Here is a 20,183-nt window from a genome sequence, read left to right on the forward strand (position 1 = left end):
TTTTTCTAGTATGACACTTGATCAATAGTCTTAACAATGTGGAAAACCTGTAACACCGACTCACAGGTGATACCCTTTTTATACACTGTGAAATGAGTTTTATACTTTTTGTCAGGTCCCAGGGACTTGTGCACCTTCAGGTTCCATAGGTGGTCTCACACCTGATCTTCTCCTACACTGGCCAGTTCGTCATTCTCCCAGTCCTTGCCGTTGCCTTCTGGTGCCTGGGCTGTAGGGTTAGAGCTCTTGCCAGTGGAGATTGAGGCAAAAAAAGTCACTGAGTACCTCAGCCTTCTCCATATCCCAGGTGACCATGTCTCCCATTTCCTTCTGGAGAGGGCCCACGGTTTCCCTTATCTTCCTTTCATCACCAATGTACCTATAGAACCCTTTCTTGTTGCCCTTGATGTCCGTGGCCAAATGTAATTCTAATAAAGCTTTAGTGTTATTACTTGTTTCCACCCTCTTAGGCCTCCTTTTTCTGTTTGAGTTTGGCAGGAGCTCCACGCAGGCCTCCTGGTGTTTTTGCCTGAATTCCTCTTTGCTGGGACGCATTGCTCCTTAGTTTGAAGGATGTGATCCTTGAATATTAACCAGCTTTCCTGGGCCCTTCTTCCCACCAGAGCGCTGACACGTGGTACTCGACCCCTGAAGAAGACAAAGCAGATCCCTGAAGAGGGCAAAGCCTGCTCTCCCAAAGCCCGGGGTAGCTAGTCTGCCGTGCTCCCTCCCTCCTTGTTGGTGAAAATGAGTTCCAGCACAGCATCTCTTCTCGTTGGCTTCTCTGTCACTTGGAGAAGGAAGCTGTCATCAGCGCACTCCAGGAACCTCCTTTGTTCCAGGAACCAGCCTCTGCCCTGCTGTGCTGTCCCTCCTACAGATATCAGGGTGGTTGAAATCCCTCGTGAAGACCAGGGCTTGTGAACATGAGTCTGCTTCTGTCTGTCTATAGAGGGCCTCATCCACTCGGTCTTCTTGGTTGGGTGGCCTGCAGCAGCCCCACACTGTAACCTCACCTGCCCCTGCCTTTAATAAAATATATACATATATATATTTTTTTAATAAAAGGAGCCCATAAGCTCCTCACCCATCCTCAGGCAGAGCTCCATGCACTCCAGCTGCTCACTGGCATAGAGGGTGATGCCTCCCCATCATCTCCCCTGCCTGTCCTTCCTAAAGAGCCTGTACCTTTCCATTCCAACGCTCCAGTCACGGGAGCCATCCCACCACACCTCTGCAATGCCAACGAGGTCATAGCCCTGAAGGTGTGCGTACGTCTCTAACGCCTCTTGTTTATTCCCCATGCTACCTGCATCAGCACTGAGACATTTCATACAGACCTCAGACAGCCCAGACACTCATTTGCCCTACAGACAGCTCCTGGAGCTCATCAAGGCTCCTGAAGAGAGGCTCAGCCTGAAATGCAAACGGGCAGGATCAACACTCCCAGGTGAGTCACCTGTGCGTACACTTGTTCTCCCTTCCTCCCTCCCTCCCTCTCTTCCTGTCTGATCTTTGTTGGCCAACGATGGTAGGTATTCAATCACTTGGGAAGTTCCCATATGACATTCAGACTGATGTACTGCCTTCTCCTGCACTTAGGGTGGTGTGTTCCAGCTGAAGAGTGCTGTCTGAACTGTTCTCTCCTGTACATGACCCTACTGAAACACACCAGGCACTGCGTGCCTGCTTGCACTATGCCTGATCTCCAAAGGGAAACATGAACAGGAACCCCGATACACCATCCTGGGAAACAAGTGTGCTACAGGGGAGAACCATCTGAGTGTGTCTCTTGTCTCTCCTACCCTTCTTAGACAACACAACTCCTTTAGGAACTGATGCCTGAAATTTCAGTCAGGAAACATAGAGGTGTTAAAGATGAGTGAACAAGAAGTGACTGGTGAGAATGCCTGACTTAAATCAGTAGTTTACTATGAAACCCTAAGCGTAAGTACTTTTAGTATAAACATACAGATTACATGGAACACTTTGTGTAAAGGAACATTTTGTCTATTACAACATGTATACAGCAGGAAAAAAAAAAATCTTGAAAATATATGGAGGCTGTATACCTGAGTTGGAAGATAAATGAACCTCCTTCTTTCCTTGGATAGTCTTAGGAAAAAAAATGCAAATATTGGAAGTAGGTGAAGCCCTATGCTAGGTTGGTTTTGCTCAGCAGTGGACAGCCAATATATGAGATAGATTCCTGCTTTCTCCCTGTTTGGCAGAACTAGGGTGAGAACTGATCATATTCAGAAAACGACTTGGGGTAGCAGGTGGACCATGAATTGCACACTGGCCTAAATTCAGTACTGTGACTGGCAACACGTGTGGATGGTTCAAGTTATGTATGGGACAATACAACAGGTCAATTTCAGAAGGGTGGAAACACAGCTGAGGCAGAGCTGCATCCCCGTGCAGGTTTATATGCTGGTCTCACAGCAACGGGTTGGAAAAAGAAGTGAGGAGCTCTTGTGGTTACCTGAAGAGATGGGAGCCTGTGGAGGTTTTACTAGGCTGGGCAGCTGAACTCCACCGCAACTGCTCTGTCACTCCCCCTCCTCAGGAAAAGAGGGGGAGAAGAAAGTATACTGGAAAGAGAAAACAAACAAACAAAACACTCATGTTGTAATAAAGATAATTTAAATAGAGGGAGAAGGAAGAGGGAAAAAATAAGCAAAGGCTATGTGGAAACACAGAGAGTGAGAAAAAAAAATATTCTCTACTTGCCATCAGCAAGTGATGTTTGGCCACATCCTGAGAAGCAGAGCTTCAATACATGTAGTGGTTATCTGGGAGGGCAGATGTCTTGATGAGGAGAGCCCTCCCTTCTTCTTCCCCTTCCCCACATTTATTGCTGAGCGTGACACGACACTGTATGGAATATCCCCTTGGTTTGTTTAGGTCAGCTGCCCTGGTGCTGCACCAGCACTGCTCAGTGATAGACAGCACACTGGTGTGATACCACTGCTGTTCTAGCTACAGGTGCACAGCACTGTATGGGCTGCTGCAAGGTAAGTCAACTCCATCCCAGCCAGACCCAGCACAGAGCCAATCATGCCTTGTGCAGAGGGTTCCTTGGCTAATCAAAGGGAATAGATGGCATTCTGCAAAGTTTCATTGTCATATCGTCACACTTTGCATCTCAGCTTCCTATCAAGGCTGCAACTTAGATTAAAAGAAATAAGTCCCCAAGGGAAAGGACATCGTGGTACTGCATTCTAACAGCCTGGAGCCTATATGCTTAAGAAACCCTTACCCCTGCAATTAACAGCAGCAATAGTTAAGCTCATAATAGAAGAAGTTTCTTCCAAACATCCATGTTCCCCTGTAGCCTGCTTCTCTCTCCGGTATTTACCTCTGATCTTTCCATCTCTGCTTTTGATTTCACACAGGTTGTCTGGGAATGTACCTGAAACTGAATTGCTGAAATTAAAGTTGTTATATTAGTGGTTTCCACATGTGTAAGTAATCAGGAATCTTACCAGTGTTCTGTATATGTGTAGTCTGGTATGTTAGCAGCCAAATGATAATTGATGGTCATAAAAAATGCAACCCCTCTGCTGAATTGCACCAGCCAGGGAGGTAACTTAACTAAGGTGAGAGTTAAAGGTCAGCACACTGCCCTGCACAATGCAGATTGTTGCAGAAAGCCTTCCTCTTGCTGGAGCAGCTACCAGTGCTAAGAGGGGAACAACCCAGATGCCGAACTCCCAGGAACTGTGCATGACTTGTTGTCATTGCTGTTTGCTTGCTTGTTTGTTTTTCATTGTAAAGTTCATCATTTAACAGTAGGGATATGGCTAGGTCTTTTTGCATTTAAAGAACAATCCCCTGAAGGGAACTGAGCTATGTTTATGTAGGTAGCTAGACATAGCAGGGAGGCTGGCCTGCATGATGTCCAGAGGTCTCTTCTATCCTCAACCAGTCTGTGAATATCAATAAATGCTCATCACCTTTCCTTTATTGTTAAGAGATTTCTCCAGTCATCAGCAGAAAAATGGAGGCTTTGGGGCTGAAAGCACCCCCAAATTCACCACAAATTCAGTGAGAAATGCCAGTGGTGTCTTCCCAAGTTTTTTAAAAATCATGATTCTATTTCCAAAATATCATGACTGACTTAGTGCTAGAACAGCACTTGTACAATTCTGGTGTTGTTAAAACACTTGAAGTACACTCAGATTTCCTAAGCATTTCTCTAAACTAAGTTTGTAAAATAACTAGATTTTCTTGCATGTACAAGAACTTGCATCTTGCATCTCCAGGAACAAAACTTGAGATGAAATGCGTGTCAGCTTTGCAAAAGTCGGTATAAGGAATTTTTTTATACTCTTGATATGCATCTTCAGAGAAGGCTGTGAAGAAGAAACATGATAATATAAGTGGAAAAAGTGTAAAAGAGATGTCAAAATACATTTTACATATATACATACTATATGTAAAGTCCCATATATATGTGATATAAATGTATATATATGTCAGCCAAGGTGAAAGGCGAAGCATGGAAAAAGCAGCCAACAGCTCGTTGCAAAATTAGTCACCTAGACCAACGTATTCACACATGGTCTAAAAGGCAATGTTGCTTTTCAGCAGATCGAGGAAGTTGCTGTCTTCCCAGGGTGATTTAGCCAACTGAGATACTGTTAATCTGAATTTGCCTGGCCTTTTTTGATTTCTCTGCTTGACGATTAATCCCTGGATTACAGAAACATTCAAGTGGAAAGGGACACCCGGAGGTACAACCTCTACCTTAAAGCAGGGCTTTGTCTAGGCTGATCTTCAACATCTCCTAAAATGCATAGTGCACAGCCTGTCTGGGAAACCTCTTCCAAAGTTTAATTATTCTCAGAGATCTCTTTATTTTTATTTTTTTTTCCTTTCTGTCCCATCACAATGTCCCCCTACTACGCTGGAGGTCTTTTTGCTGGACTTACTCAAGTTTATCAATAACTTTCTCATATTGATGCACCCAAAACTGAAGGCTGCATGCCAGGCTTGTTCTAACAAGTGCCAATTTAAAGGAACAATGATGTTCCCCCAATGCACTGGTCCGGTAGGATCACAAGATTCGGGTATTTTTCATTACTGCCAGGGCACACTGGTGGCTCCTGTTGTCCTCCAGAACCCACACAGTGCTTCCAACAGGTTTGCTTTCCAGTCAGTCAGTCAGAAGGGCTATGGAGCTGGTGAGGGGCCTGGAGCACAAGTCCTGTGAGGAGTGGCTGAGGGAGCTGGGGGTGTTTGGGCTGGAGGAGGCTCAGGGGAGGCCTCATTGCTCTCTGCAGCTGCCTGAAAGGAAGGTGTGGGGAGCTGGGGGTTGGTGTCTTGTCACAGGTAAATGGTGATAGGACCAGGGGGAATGGCCCCAAGTTGTGCCAGGGGAGGTTCAGGTTGGCAGTGAGGAGCCATTTCTGCTCAGAAAGAGCAGTCAGGCACTGGGACGGGTTGCCCAGGGAGGTGGTGGAGTCACCGTCCCTGGGGGTGTGCAAGGTGAGGCTGGTCATGGTGCTTGGGGACAGGGTTCAGTGGTGACAGTGGTGGTAGGGGATGGCTGTGCCAGGTGATCCTGGAGGGCTTCTCCAACCCTCATGGTGCCGTGCTTCTATTCACGCCCCTCCTCTTGAGGCAGAGCTAGCTGCGCACACCCCCATTACTTCGGGCAGGACACATTCTCCCCCTTCACATCCTTGTGCAAGCAGCCCTGCCCCACGCAGCCCACCACACTCCTCAACCCCATCCCCAACCCCACCACAAGCCACCCCCCCTCCATCCTCCCATCCTCCCCCCTCCCCGCCACGCACGCAGGCGCGGGGCGGCCCCGCTGAGGGGAGGGGACGGGAGGGGATGGAGGGGGGGGGGGGGGGAGAGGCCCCGAGCGCCGGGCCCTGCCGAGCGCCCCGCGCGCATGCGCGCTGATCGCGGCGCCCCCGCTGGGCTCGGCTGGGCTCGGGCCGCGCTCGGCGATTTCCGCCTCTTTGTTTTAAACTCCGGGCCCAGCCTTTTAATTCACTGCCCGCAACACCCCTCCCCCGGCCGCTATTTTTTTTTTTTTAACCTTATTTTTTTTTTTCTTTTTTCTTTTTTTTTTTCTCCCTTTCCCGTTTGAGGGGGGAGGGGACGAGGGGCCGGTTTCCCTCCCCCTTCCCCATCTTCCTCCTCCTCCTCCTCCTCCTCCTCCTCCTCCTCGCTCGCTGCAGCGCCCGGGGAAGGTCGGTGGGGCAGGGGGACAGCCGGACAGCCGGACAGACAGCCGGACAGACAGACAGACAGCCCTCAGCACCCCCCCACACACACCCCCTGAGCACCCCCGCGCCCACCACCCGGGATCGGACACCGGCAGGTCAGTGGGGACGGAGGGGAGGGGAGGGGAGGGGGGGGGGGAGGCTGGAGGGGGGCGGTGGCACCCCCAAAACACACCGAAAATACCCGAAACATACCCAAAACACACCAAAAACACCCTCGGGCCCCTTCGCCCGAGGGGTTGGGGGCGGCCTGCGGCCTCCCAGCACCGCTGCGGGGTGGGGAGGGGGCGCCCGTGTCCCTCCCCCCCCCCCTCCTGTCTGTGTGTGTGTGTGGGTTTTGGGGGACTGCACCTTGACCCCCCCCCCCCATGTTTTTTTTTAGGGTTGATTTCGGCCCCCACCTGCTCCCTCGGGGTCCCTAAAAAGAAAAAAATTCCCCCCCCAAAAAATGAAAAAAAATATAAAATAATAACAAAAAGCGAGGGGTGCGGGGTGTCCTGTGTGGTCGGTGGGTGCCCGGCTGCTGCCCCACCTGGGGCGCTTTTTGGAGGTGTCAAAAAAAATGTGTGCTGGCCAGTTTCCTTCCTCCTGCAGGAAAATCCGTGTGCCCGAGGAGCCAGCCCCCCAAAAACCCCGCTTCGTTGGCCCCGCGGGTCTGGAAGGTTCCTCTGGGTGCGTTTCGGCTGGGTGTCTTTGCAGGCAGCCCTCCGTGGCTGTCCTCCAGCGTGGCACCGAGGAGCTCAGCTTGGGGGTGAGGAGGTGGGAATCCAGAAACACAAAGGGTTCGAGGGGAGAAAAGTTGGGCAGCGCCTTCGGGTAGGCTCCTGCGAACTTCTCCGTCCCGTGTGTGGATCTTCCAGCGTGAGCTGGTCTCCGGGATGGAGCCCGAACAGTTAGACACAGGCTCCATGTGTTGCTACAGGTCTTCTTGCTGCTGTGTGCTGCGTTTTGTTTTTGTTTTTATTTATTTGTGGTTGTTGGTTGTTGTTTGGTAGGATACTCGTGAACTTTAGGTTCTTCCTTTAGCAGCAGGTCAGGTAGGAGTCCATACCGTGACGCATACCGTGCCTTTCTTACAGGCTGCTTTCCAATTCCTAAATTTCTCTGGTTGGCGACGAGGTGAATAGAAATAGAAACTCTGTACCCTTCCACTGGCTTTACTATTTCCATTTAAATTGCACTCCTAGGCATTTTATTGTGTGTTTAAGAGAACGCAGAACCTGTGCAGAACTGAAGGTGTTTGTTGAGATCAGGCACAATTAGTTAGAAAAGGGCCAGGCGTTTTTTTTCTAACAAGATGCGTAGGGGTACTGCAGCTGAAAGCGTGTAGAGATTCAGCTTTCAAAGCATTTCGTAAACTTCTGCTTGATGGAAATCTGTTTCGTTTCTCTACGTGGGTTGATCTAGCCAACCTGATCTGGTGGCTCTGCTGTCAGCATAGAAAATCAAGACAGAACATTTTGAAAATGTTGTGCTAAAGTTGACCTAGTTTATAACAGTGCTAGCATAATACTAATGCCTGGAATGGCAGAAATTAACTACCGTGCCATGAAAGACCTCTGCTACTAGAAGACTGTAAAGTACAGCTTCTAGCTCCTCCAGTTGCCCAACCTGCTCTTAGGGACTATGTACAAGCATTGGAGGAGGTCACCTTTCAACTCTATGTCTGAGATCTATGTAAACTTTCTTTCGAGAGGAGTTCTATATTTGCTTTAATAGCTTCCATTTCCTTTTTCCCAAATGACTGTAATCTAGGTGGCCTTTTTAGCTTTTCTTTTTTTTTTTTTCCTTTTTTTTTTTTTTTATCTTAAAAGGGCAGGTAATGATCTCTGAGGTCTGAAATAATTCCAGAGTAAAACACTGAATTCTCTGCGAAATTCTGTAAGAAGTAGAAGTGTTTCCATTGCAGCTCTAAGCCAGATACGACCCATGAAGTGGAGGTGGACATAATGTTTTGAAAAGTACGCACGATGATAGCATTTTGCTTTTTAGCTACTCCCTTAATGGATTGTATTGGTTTATACACATGCACAAGGTCTTACGGTATTGTCCTGTGTGTTAGACATTTTCTGTTTTTTCTTTTGTAACTGTTATCCAGTTGGCACACAACTGGAAATAAGAGACACTAAACGGAAAATCAAGCTGATAGTGGTGTTCAGAGATGCAGTAAGACTGTCAGGGTTCCTGACTGTTTAGTGGTTTAAACTCAGTTTCTTTGTTCAATGATGGTTTTTACTCCAATTTGCTAGGTTAGGTGTGCTGTTGGGTTTAAAGGAAACCTAGAAAAAACCTGCCTGGTTTTACTGGAGTAAGTTTAAAAGCCAGGAAGAAGCTGTCCACACCTTATACTATGTCTCAGCTTATACTAGACTTCTTTTGAAGTCCTGTCTTGAAGGAAGTTTATAGTTTCATATTCCTCACACCTGCCTCTTTGAAATGCAGGCTTTTGGTATTAAACAGTAAGTATGATATGTGGAAGTCATAGGTGTAATAAAAGGGAGGAGACAAAAAGGTTATTCCGCATGAAAGGCAATCCTTGCTATTGTGATAAGTAACAATATGCTTCATGTCTGACTGAAGACATACTGTAAACATTCTTTTGTTTTATAATCTACTTTAAATAGACAAAAATAAACAACTTGCTACTGTTCTCCAAGTTAGATTTTCTCAGGTTATTTTTACTGAATAGGAGGCTCTATATTTAAATCAACAGACCATGAAAATTAAATAGTGCGATGAGGACTTGTGAGAATGGAAGTCTCTTTGCTATTGAAAGTTTGATCGAAGCTCGTTACTGCACCGATCTGGAAGTCTTGCAGTCAGTCCTTCCAACATAGGAAGGAAGGAAACAGCAGTGACTTGATTGGTGGCACTGTTCCCCCCACATTTTTTTTTCTTAAATCGGAACAAATACTTCATGCTAAACCCAACTGAGGGGTCATTTATTCCTTTGCCAAACGTAGGACAAATTATTCAAAATTAAGAGGGTAGCACAGGCTGCTCAGAAGTAGAAGGAAAGACAAAATGTGGTGAGTTTCGTGTTCTTGCTGTCGAAAAGGTGACTACCTGCACATTAATGACTGCCTCTTGTTCAAATCTCAGTTAAAAGTTGAGGGACTTGCTGGGGAAAGTGGTAAGGGTGCATGGAGTGAGGACTGGAGTTACTTCAGGTGTGTCTGCTGGCATCAGTACAATGCGAGGTAAGACTGTAAGGAAGAAATAGGTAAGTGCAAAGAAAACCATCCTGTTTTGTTCTGCTCCTAGTGGAGGAACTTATCAAACTATTACTTTTTATATCTCCGCAAGGTGACAAGAAGCAGATTTATCATTATCCCTATAGCATGTATTGAGGCTGTCATTAACAGATACCTGCTTTTTTATTCTGCTCTTGTATGTGACAGTGGCTTAGAACTTTGTACATGTTAAAAGGACTTGCGTTTTAGTGGCAGAAGCTACCTTTGGACACAGAGACATTTGGAAGTCCACGTCGTGTTCTTGTGTTTCCCCCCTGTCTTAATAATTGGGTTTGGGTTTGCTTACAGCTTTTGTCTAAAACATGGAATATGTTCTAGACACAAGGACTGTGGTCTTGATTTGAGGAGTCAGTAAAGGCAAGAAGCGAGGGAATAGTGGAGGACTTGTTGGTGTTAGGACAGAGGTTGAACTAGCTGATCTCGGAGGTCTCTTCCAACCTAGCTGATTCTGTGGTTCTGTATGCATTCGTTCAAATAGCTAATCCTGCAAACCACCGAAAATGCACACACCCATTTTTAAAACTAGCTGTCTATATTCCAGACTCTCACTTCTGTTAAATGTGTTTCTGTTAAAGATATTTCTAATGCCACCTCCTCACCTCAGCAGAACGCAAACACGCTGTACTCAAACCAGCCGCCTTAATCCTTGAAAAGCTTTTCTTTGCATCTCGGAGTTATTCCTTTCACCAGAGGTGTGGACCCCAAGCCATCAAGCAGCGTTTGCCTGGTCGGTTCTGCCAGCTCTTGGAGAAGCTCCCCAGTCTCACAGCCAGTGATTCCAGTAGTCTGTTTCTCATTATGCTGGTCAATCTTTTACCGACTTGCATGCCCATTCCCGCATACAGTTTTTTGTGATTAACTGACTCTTTATTTCAGGGAAGCTCAAGCATAAAGCTACCACTTGGTGAAGTGCTCACTTAGAATTTTGTACCCACAAGCGCACGTTGTTCTGGCCTCGTGCAAAAGTCTGTACTCGAGGAAGAGTTCGTTCATGTTGGTGTGGGAGCAGCGTAGCCAAAAACTGTGCTCTATGAATGAAATCCACCAGGTTTAGAGATAAGCATTTACCCTTTTTAGGAACAGTTGCATGGATGTGTGTTGTTTGTTGAATGGATTACATGATGAAACCACCTTTTCCTGTAACAGTTTCCTAAGACTGATTGCAAAACGGTCCTGTATCATAAACCAGTTTATGCTCTAGGTTCATGCTTTTTGTATTGGGTTGCCACTAGATGATGATTAACTTACAGGTATTTAGTTAAAATCTTAATGAAAGAAAGGTCTTGGTGTTACGCTTGTACTGTTGGGATGTCGTACTCACTCTTCAGACAACTTGTGAAGAGATGCCCAACTTTTTCCCTTGGAAAACTGATACATACATTTTCCTTCCCAGCTCTCTTTTTCCAATGTGTCTGGGTTTGATAAATTGATGTTACTTTATCTGGAATCTGCACTTTTAAGTTATGATGTTTATTGCTAAAATCTGTATCCCTATGAGGGAGTACAAAATCTAGCCTATTTGCAATACTGTTGTAATAGCTTACTTTACCAAAAGTTTGGATCAAACTACCATTGAGCTGGAGCAGTTTAATTGAAAGGTGCTTTTTAATAACATTTATCTTCGTTAATAGCACCATTGTGCTTTGTGGCACCAAATCAAGTATTTCATATGCATACCATTTTATTAATCATGCACTTTCTAATCTTGTTCTTTTATTTCTTGACTGGCTAGATTGAGGTAGATATCACTCCCAAGATCAGGTTATTCCATAATCATTTCACAGAAGACTTATGTTTATATTCATAAAATGCTTCAGTCAAGCTTCTTATCTTGGCCATTGTCTACGAGGAAATGAGCGTAGATCCCTTATTTCTGAGGTAGCATAAATGGTGCCTGACCAGATAAAAAAGCTTCTGGCCTGCTGACAAAGCTAATTTTCTTCAGTTTACTTTCCAGCACGTAAAGTTCTCTCAGTTATTGGACAGAAGTCACCAGAAGCCGTCTGTGCCTAGTGATTCACATGGTATTAAGTGGTTATTAGCACCTGGAGATCTCATTTGGTGAATATGTTGAATATGTGGGTGTGAAGAGTTCTGTATTGGTTGCAGTCATTTTTAATGTGACTTTTTAGGCACAAAATTAGATGCTACTACCAGAAATTGTTTATCAGGAACATGTTTCCTCTAACCTGTAACAGTTATTCAAATTCTGTAAGGTTATTGTGGCCAGGTGATAGCTTCTATGAGAGAAAAGAAAAGATTACAGATTCCTCTTCTGTGGCCACCATCATTAGGCCTCTTGTTGTTGTAAAATACATGTAGTGGAGGGGCATATACAAGGGGAAAAATGAGCTGCTTTTATTTCTCCCCCAGATTCCCTAGCCACTTACTGCTTCCCATAATAAGTAACCTTTTTTTCAAGTTAGTCATCCGTTATCACCATCTGCAGACATTGACAATTTTCACATGCAAACGTGGTGGGGGCAGTCAGCTCGCTCTTCTCCCACCCTTAATGTAAAGTCAAGGGAATGCACTTTTCAGGGGAATGATTTTTGCAAACATTCATAATGTACAAGGGGATCCACATGTGCTATATTCCTGAGACTAAAAATGCTCAGGATTTGCTGTGTGGAGATCTGTCCTGAGTATGCTGCAAAGCACTCTCCTTCCTGTCCTTGTCAGCCCAACTTTTAATATTGTGTCTTTCTTGTGAGGTATTTTATTAATCTGTGTTGTAAAGAATGGAGGGAGAGAGTGAAGGTGTCATCTATTCAAACAACCATGGCATTTTTATTAGCTTCAGTAAGTTATTTTGATTGTCTCTTACGGCATAGTTCAATCTCCAGAAGTAACTCTTGGTGAATTGCAGAGAGGAGCCAAATTCAAGCCTACAGATACTGCTAGGAGGCTGCAGTAGTTACAATCTTGCACTGAAATACCACTTCCATTTTTACTGTGCAGGTCACATACCAATCTAGGGTTTGAAACGCATGGTAGGAAGCAATAAGAGGTTATGAAAGTGGTTTTGCCTTTACAAGCTCTTGGAGGAGACTTAAGGTATACCTGGAATGTAATTATGATGATACATAGGAATGATAGTGTTTGCTTATTTGCTTGATTATTCCTTGTGTGGAATGTCAGATCCTGGTTAGACTGAACCTTTTGAGAGGATATCTTCTTCCTGCAGTTTTTGAATAGTTTGTGTCTCATTGTGTGGCTGCAGACTTCAGTTGCTATCAGCCATCTCTTTGGATGCTAATTAAATACCAATTCTATTGTAATTCTTTAAGTTCAGCAATGTTTTTAATGATGGATATCTTTTCATATAGAATAAACAAAAAGACTGATGTAAAAAGTGTAAAAAGCTTTAGCTGATGACTTGCCATTGCTTTTTTCGTAACTTGGTGCTGTCTGATGTGCTACTGTGAACTAGAAAGTTTCTGCAGTATATGCATGGTTTGTTCATGTCCGTGTGAAATGCTGTTGTGCACGCCTGGCTCCTGACAGCATAACAGCCTTTTAGTGGTTATTTGTCTGCTTTCATAGTAGTTTTTCACATTGCTGTCTCTTTCCTTTTTTTTTTTTTTTTTTTTTTTTTTTTTTTTTAAACATTGAAGTTGGTCTGCTGTTCCATTTTTCTACTGATTACGTTTTTTTTTTTTTAATTTAGTCTATCTTATTCCAGCTGGCTATTAATGCTATCTTTGTTCTTAATGCTGTCTTATTTACTGGAAGTTGTAATGAGAGAGCTATCTGCCTAGCTATTGGTTATCTATGTCAACTTTTTCACTTTCAACAACATTCATTACTTATGTATAAAGTGATCTGTGCCTTCTTCTAAGGGATTCTGACGAATTTTGTGCAATGATCTAAATGTAGAGCATATCTTGAACTCATTTATGAAACAGAACTAAGCTATCCCATGAGCTACATACGGAGTGCCATTACCATGGCTGGGTAAGGAAGAACAAATTCTGTTCAGTGGTTTGTTTTCTGTACTTCTGACTCTAAACGAATCAGGTCTGAGTTTGTGATGAAATGACTGTATGCAGAGCTGGGAAGGGAGACTTCAGGAGGCAGTTAATTCTCCTGCTGTGTGGAGCACGTGAAGCTGATGGGAGTTCCACAGCTGGTGCTGAGTTGGTTGTGGTAAAGGAAACTGGTATTTGTTTTCTTTCTGTGCGATCAGGTTAAGCTGCATTGGGCAATTCAGAGAACATTTCCATGACTACTCTATTGAAGTGTAAATCTCTCTGAACATAAATCAGGAAGGGAAATACAGACTGTTGTCTTTGGAGATACAATACATATGCCAGTGGAGCATCTGGAGGGTAAGAACAGCACCTGGGAATTACAGCTGATGGGCAAGTGGTGGGTCTAGAGCTCTTTCCACTTGTCTTTTTCCTGAAGAGCTTCCCTTTGCTCTTCTGCTACCTTCAGCCCATATTGCCAGGCACAAAGCTGCCTTCGTCATTGCCTTGTGCCAGTGCTCTGTACTGTTAAAATAAGCACCTGATGTGTAAGGATGTTTTGCCTCAAGGTGGCTTTCTCCAGCAAGGGGTGGACAGCAGCAGCCAGTGACTTCTAAAACAGCAGAAAGGTGTCTGTCAAAGCCCACGCAGATGAAACTAGTCTTCTGGTGAGACAGTCTATTTTGTTGCCGTAACAATTTGGACCTTTCAGATTCTCTTAAAGATCAACTCGCTGCAAAGTGGAATTTTTCTGTTTTGAATAACAACAGCAAAAACCAGTGATCAGGTGGCCACAGCAAAGAATTCATTTTTTTAAGTGCTGAATCCCCCCTCACGCCACTTGTTAGCACTGGGTTTTTCTGTCAGAGTCCAAGTCACTTAAACCACTGTCATGTTGTAGTGTTAGAACTGATGGACAAGATGGTGATTTGTAATGGTGTTCCCCTCTTTTTTGGGGTTTCAGCCTCATTTCGTACCCTTTTTTGTGTGTGTGTGTGTTGGGGTTTGTGAAACTACCTTTTAATAATCACTTGGATGCAGAGTTTGTAGTGATTGAATGGTAATCTGTATGGTACACAAGATTTTCTTGTAGTGTAACACATTTTTAGATTATGCAGTGAAAAAATGCCTTAAGAGTTAAGTTTCGGAAATCCTTGCTTCCTGCAAGATAGCCAGTGAAACACAAAACCAAAACAATTTGATAATAGTAAATATTTTCTATGAAGTGCTGCTTGTCTGTGGAACATAATGCTTGTTTCATATCGCGGGACATTGACCTTTTCTCTGTATTCCCACACACATGCAAAACACTGACCTAATGGTGATGTGGAAATGAAAATAAACGCAGTGTGTGATGGCCTTGAAGGTAGAATTCTAACTACAAATGTAAGTTTTCAAACATTGTTATCCTGTAGATGATGTAATGAATGTTTCTGAACTGGAAGGCTGAAGAATTCTTCGTGGTTATTCTACGTAGCAAGTTGGAAAACGACGATTGTTTTCTTACAAGAAAATAAAAAAGCAAAGTAGTTTAAAAAAATGCATGGTCAGTTAGATGGGTACTTGCGAATGTGTTGGCTTTTGCACGAAAATGTGGTGCTCGTTTTACATAAGCATGCATAGCAATTTAAGGAAATCTCAAAAAAAATATCAAGGTGAAGTTACTGTAATGATTTCATGAATGCTGCCAAAAGCTTGTAGTGGAATCTTTACTTGGAGCAATGTGGCTGATCCCAAACACAAGCAACTTGATGGGTCCAGAGTGTGTGGCCTATGAGAAGCATGACTGATGAAATGTAATTTTAAATATCTTGTGGGCATGGTAAAGGATGCTTTCAAACCTCTGTGCTGCTTGCTAGGTCTAGTTGATACAGTTATTGGACTTAATTGCAGAAAAGCTGTGTGTATGGAAATGTGTTAAGGTGCCGGGGTCAGAGTATCAGTATCTCAGTGCTGCTTTTTCTGTTCTTGTTTTATTTTAATGCGGTTAAGCCAGAATGGTCAGCATGTCAAAGTAAGACGAGAGTTGAAAAAGCTCAAGCTACTGTGTTGAGTGGAGTAGCACTGGAGGAATGAATGCTTCTTGTGCCTTTTGCATGAATACAGTTTTTTTTCTTGTTCTTATAGTTTATTTCATTTTAGGTGGAAAAGCTTTTTAAAAACACAGCAACCCAGAGGGGATTTCAGTGTTTAACATCCTCTTTCCTCCTGAAGACACATTTTATTTTCCTTCCTCCTTCTCTATTTTTTTTTTCCCCAATGCTACTCTCTTCCACTTTTTCTTTCAATTTCCGTGCTGTTTCTCTCCCAGTTCCTCCCAGCCCTTTCCTCTCCCGCTAGGAGCATACTCGCTGTTGTGTCCCGATGCCAGCCTTTTCCCTCGAGGTGCTGTATCCCACAGCTCTGCTGGAGGCTCACACGGGCCCAGCCCGGTCCACTGTGCTGAGCATGCATTGCTGTGCCCTTGCTGCCCATCCCTGCCCTCCCCTGTCAGGTTGGCAGGCGCTGGCTCGTTGCCTTTGCTCTGCAGAGGGCAGGTGGCACCGACAGCTTTTTGCCCTGCTGTGTGATGGGGCATTCTTGTGCTTTAGATGCTGCTACCTACTGCCATAACTGTATGGGGCTAAGGATCAATTTTCTTTAAAAAGAACAAAAGTGTTTTTTGTTGTTGTTGTTTTGTTTAAGTTTCTAAAACTTCATTTAGGCCAGTGATTCTACTCAGCAAACAAGTGAAAATGAGACTACCTGTTTCACTTAATACTCGAAACGTTTGGCTTTAGTCCATGCAGACTGGGACCAATATGAATTGGTCGTTCACTAAAAGCAGTCTAGAGTACTTATTGAAGAAAATAGCAAATGTTGTTTCACAGTCCTCATAAAAGAAAAGACAGATGTTAGCGTCTTCCCCAAATAGTAGGACTGCCGTATTCCTGCTCATTAGAAATAATCAAGCTGTTTGCAGGTAAAATGCTGTTGAATTTGACTATATGAAGGCGATGTGGTTTAACACTGGTAGGCAGCTATGTTGCCACCCAGCTCCTCTCTCTCTTTCACTCTCCCTCCTCAGCAGGATAAGGAGGAAAAAATGAGACAGAGGGGAAAGAAGCGAGTGGGTTTGAGATAGGAGGAGTTGGATGGAAGGAAAGGAGAGACCATGGAGGAAATAATTATTCTCTGCTTCCCATCAGCAAGCAGTGCCCAGCACAGCAGTGCTCGGGAAGCAAACGGCTTCATAACGAGAGTCCCCCTGCTCCCTTCCCCTTCCCTGCCTGAGATGGGTTTGGGATGCCCTCTGGTCAGGCTGGGTCAGCTGTCCTGGCTGTCTCATTTGGCTTGTACTGCCAGTGTTACCAATGAGAAGTAAAAGGGTGGTGATGTGGCTCTTTATCACTCGATGAAGTTTTCTGTACTTTGGAGTTTTGGGGCAATCATACGATTGTATCTTTGCTTAGTTTTGGACAGAGTCAGCTTGACAAATTGGCTGAGTGTGTGCGCAGGCCTGTGTGTTTGTTCATGTAAAGAGGTGGGTGTGCACAGCAGAGAGCGTTGGAAATCCATAAACTAATGAACACAGGTCAAGAAAACTGGCTTCTCCCTGTGGTGTGGTTTGAGGTGAGGGGGTTGTCATAGGTGGTGGTATCAATGCAGATGGTCTGAGTGTCTTTCCTCTTTTCTTCCCCTATCCTACTTGAGGTCTTAAAGTGTTCAGAAGCAGTTGGAACAGATGTTTCCTGTGAAACTTTGTAAGTGGTCACTGTGATAACAGGTCCTCTGTTTCCCTTAAAGTCTATTAGAAATACATTTGTTGTATGCCTTGCATAATAAAGCCTGAGCTCTCTGCTATTTACACGTGCTGTACTTTGTATTCTCTGAAGTACTTGCAGAATAGCGACTGCTATGAAATTAACAGCAGCGTCTGAATTTGATAAAATGCTTAAAACCCATAAGATTTTCATTTTGAAAGTCAGTTGGATTTATGCTAGCGAAACTATAGAAAGCTGATTGTCACTCTTCTTTATGTCTAGCAACTCCTTTATACTGAACAAAGTGAAATGTTCTAAAAGTTAATGAGTGGGGATTGCTTAGATACTTGAAAAATATTCCACAATAGTGAAGTCAAGTAGTAAATTTTAGATGATGAATCCGGTCCTGTGCAGTACATGTTGACAACAAAACACAAGCTATTGCAGTGAATTTCAGAGGCCACGAGTATTTTTCATGCTCACAGTGGATGATGACTGTACTTCAACTGTTAATGGCATTATTGATATATTTATATGTCTCCTTATTAAGGAAAAGAAAGGTCTTATTAGCACATTCTCCTGCATTTTTAAGAAGGAGGCATCTTTGAAAGTAGCATCTGCAAGCCTCTGTTGCTTTTGGTCTATTGCAACACCTGCAAGTCCCATCTCGGATGGTCCTGATTTTCTGAAGTTACTGCCTCAGTGTTCTCACTTTAACAGATGTACTTCTTTTGGATCTTCAGGTAATTACCTTTAGATATTTCAATTCTTTTTTTTTTTTAATGAGGGAAAATCTTTTCAAAAGTGAGGTTTCAAGACCTCAAGGTAAGAATTGAGGTAATCAAATACTGGGAAGTAAAGAGGAACATCCAGTTTTTGTGAACAGAAAAAAAAAAAAAAGCTTTTCTGCTCTGTTGATTAATTTTTTTTTCTGTGTAACTTACTACTAAACAAACAATGCATTTTCTGTGAAGAAAGCTAACCACCAGGTTCACTTTAACATTTGCTGTCACTTGAAAGGGAATGACCATGTCTGGGTTAAGTGAGCTGCAGCAGCAGGAGTTCAAAGGAGAGCAGTAAACCGTTAAATATTCAGCTCTGTCAGAAATAAGTCGAAGCAACTGCTAGAACAATAGGAGAAGTGAGAGCAGACTACATCTTAAAGTCATCCTGTGGTTTCAAGAACAAAAGCAGAAAGAAGATTCTGCGAGGCTCTCTTTCATTTGAGTGGTGCAGTTCATTGGGTAGCTAACTTCATTTACTGTGTGCACATTTGAATCCAGAAAGAACAGAGAATGCCTATTACCATTTGCAAAGTACAGGGCAGTTCCAGTAACACTTGCTCATCTTCTTTCATAGCTGCTTGGAGAGGGTTGTTGGACAGCTCAGTGAAGTTGGAAGCTTTGCTTACAGATTTTTATTTTTTTTTTCTTAAGCAAAGGCATGATTTTTTTTTTTTAAAGATTCTTTCAAATCTTTGTTTTGATGGATTGAATTGATTAACTGTCATGTGCTGTAGTCTGCGTTCTGTTAAACTACATGAAGATGTTAAAAAGACGAGTGTTGCTGGTAAAGTGTTCACAGGATTACATTGCAGCACCTTCCTACTTACCTGATGGTAACTTCTGCCTTCTCACCACAGATTTCCATCTTGAAAGTTACTGTACTAGTGGACTGTTGCTGTGTCTAGACTAACACGTGGAAGCAGGGGACTGAAAACTTGAATTCCTAAAAGCCTTTTGTTATATACCAAGAGGAATTGTTTTCAGTTCCTATATGAAGATAACTTATCCTCTCTTTCTTAAAAGCTGGCAATATTTGTGTGAGAATGGGAAGCTTCTTTCTGATAAAGATCTGTGACTGCGTCACATAAGAGGTATAAAATCCCCTCTTCTCAGGTTACCCTGAAGAGGGTTTCTAACTTTTTCCTTTTACAGTTTAGAAATTAGGGGACATTTCTGCTCAGACAGAGCAGTCAGGCACTGGGACGGGTTGCCCAGGGAGGTGGTGGAGTCACCGTCCCTGGGGGTGCTTAAGGAAAGGTTGGACGTGGAGCTTAGGGACATGGTTTAGTGGGTGACAGTGGTGGAAGGGGGATGGTTGGACCAGGTGATCTTGGTGATCGGGTCTCTTCCAACCTGAATGATTGTATGATTCTACAATTACTCTCTACAGATACACCTTTTCCTCATCTTTGTTAATAAGTGGTTGGTTTAGGATACTGTAGAAACACGTATGGCATCATACATAGATCGATGTTTTCATGGTACCTAGGATTAAGATTTCTTTCAACAAAGGAAGTTAAAATGTATGTATATATGGCAAATGAGGAAGGAAGAGATCTTTTAAAATAGTTACCAAAACTTAAATGTTTTTTGTTTGTTTGTTTGGTTAAGGAGTTGTTAACAGGGTCCTTTAAACTTCTGTCTTCACCAGGGTGGACTTGGCAAGCTCTTACTATCATGTATGGAGTTCCAGGGCAATCAGTGCAAATGCACACATATCCATTCAAATGATAGCTTAAGGTTAATTTGGTCTTGTGAGTTGCACATCTGTTCTACAGAGGGCATAGTAATGAAGATTAAGATCTGTTTCAGCTGTGGTTCAGTCATAAATTACCTTCTCTAAAGTGCGTGGACATTAAATGTTCAAAGAAGTGGTGTGGGTTCAGGTCCCTTCTACTACAGCCTCCCTAAAGCTCTGGGCTTGGGTCCCTAGGTTTCTGAATTGAAACAAATTGCCTTTTTAATGGTTTGTAGTTTCTGGCTCTAAATTCTCGACGAGGTTGTAGTGATAGTCACTAATGAAAGAAGGAAGCTAGCTCCTGAGATAATGTTGTGGGTTTTATAGTGTGGGCTTTTTTTTTTTTTTTTTTTTTTTTTTTTTTTTTTTAAGTTTTTGACACTCTAAGGTTCTTCCCAGTTTTATCAGTGGTTGCAATAGATGTTCATCAGAAATGACCTTGTACTC

The 20,183-nt window shown here is 43.5% G+C and overlaps 1 protein-coding gene across 3 annotated transcripts in view; it reads left to right on the forward strand.

Annotated features, from left to right (window-relative positions):
- Positions 1-6,196: 6,196 nt before the first annotated feature.
- The window catches only part of PCGF3 (polycomb group ring finger 3), a 57,418-nt gene continuing 43,431 nt past the window's right edge, over positions 6,197-20,183 (forward strand). For all 3 annotated transcript variants that reach the window (XM_084304632.1, XM_084304631.1, XM_084304633.1), the window contains exon 1: positions 6,197-6,343. The gene's annotated coding sequence lies outside the window, so the exon portion shown is untranslated. The remainder of the gene's footprint in view (positions 6,344-20,183) is intronic.

Source organism: Netta rufina (assembly GCF_964035555.1).
Source record: "Netta rufina genome assembly, chromosome: Z".
NCBI lineage: Eukaryota > Metazoa > Chordata > Aves > Anseriformes > Anatidae > Netta > Netta rufina.